Below are 1,770 nucleotides of genomic sequence, written 5' to 3'. Positions count from 1 at the left end.
ACTAGAACCGAACTAGAACTAAACTAGAACAGAGTTGTTCCATAGTTGTTCCCAAAAATAACATTAAATATCTTCATTTCTGTTATCATATAATCGTACTTAACCGACTACACCTTAATACTTGTTGTTGTTTACCTTTTTTCCACAGCTACTCTTTATTTTCGAATTCGTTAATGATCGGAAAGTAAAATTGCAGATTGCCTGCCGTGTTTATGGATTCATATTCACAATCACATTAACACTCTGAAAGTGCTACTTAATGGTGAATTGGTATTTCATAAATTCCTTTGCTACTTGATGCAAAACATACGGATATTTACTTTATTGAGTAGAAAGAAAAATGGAACATTTCAAGTGTTTCTTTTCATATTCCTTTCGTTTACTTTACTTTTTTATGCAATAAATGGTTGAGTGAATATTTTCACTCATTTGTAGCAAATAAAATATGTTGTTAAGTGTAAATAACACATGACGATTTGAAATTATTTAAAATGAGCAAAATGAATGCTATTTTTTAAAATAACCATTTGTAAAATGGTAAGTATAATGAATATTACTTAATTTTATTGAATCGTAAGGTTTTTTATTTTTGCAAGGGTTTTTATTTACTTTAACTAATGTATTATGACTAAATTATTAGAAAATTATTGCTATTTCTATAGAACTTAAATGTTATGAATTTATTTTTTAAATTAAATTTTCAGGATGAAATATTGATGAACAACTTTGCCAATATTGGTGTCGAATAAAATATTTGAACCCTGATAGTACTTTCTGCATAAATCTATTGAAAATATGTAAAATACATGTTGTCCTCGTATTGTTCTACAACATGTACATATGTATTTGTATATGGTACAATAAATATTGTATTTGGTGATCTGTGTTTTGTTTATATTCCTTGTACACATAGTCGTCTAGCGTGTCCAAAAGAATATATTTATATAAAATTGCAGTGAAACGTTTTTTGAATGCAGAAGAAAAACTAAACAACGAAACACTTAAATCCGAAACTTTATAGAGAAACAACACACACACACACATATATGTATTAGTAACTAAAAACTTCTAAAATTTACTAATAGAATTCATGAGAAAACTTAGTTCTTATTGTAGTACTAATACAAAATGTTTCCTAGGTATAGCACGTTTAAACACTCTGGACCAGTAAATGGCCATTTGTAGAAACATTAACTACTACTTACATACTTTCTAGAGGAGTTTATTGACATATTCTCTGTAACATGCTTTTAGCAAATATGTAAAACGTGCGCTTTTCTTCATGAAACATCTTAATTCAATGAAACCTACAATAAAATATTTATTTGCATCATAAGTTGTTGTCTTTGTGAATGCAATGCAACGTTTAGCTCGTTTTATCCTCAAAGCAATGTACGTTTTATTTTATGGTTCAATAACATTGAATATTTCCAAAATGTGTGTGATAAAATTTTCATTTTAAATATATATATTTTTTGTAAGCTTTTGGCAAGAATTTAAAATAGGTTGTTCTGCTAAGTCCGTATTAAGAAATGTCAATTGCAATTGCCAGCACAAATATTAGAAGATAAGTACCTTATAAGAAAGGTTAACTGAAAATCTAAATACCTTAGAAAACTCATCAACTTACTAAGTTATTAGCTTACTATACAACTTACTTGTTCACTTACTACCAGTGTACTTACTAATAGTGTACTAACTTATTAGCTTTTCAAGTAGACTATACTATACACTATGCTAAAAACTAGATATATATTATATTATATTATA

This window comes from Lucilia cuprina, chromosome 2 (assembly GCF_022045245.1).
Source record: "Lucilia cuprina isolate Lc7/37 chromosome 2, ASM2204524v1, whole genome shotgun sequence".
In the NCBI taxonomy this organism is placed as follows: Eukaryota; Metazoa; Arthropoda; class Insecta; order Diptera; family Calliphoridae; genus Lucilia; species Lucilia cuprina.
This window is presented reverse-complemented; position numbering follows the sequence as displayed.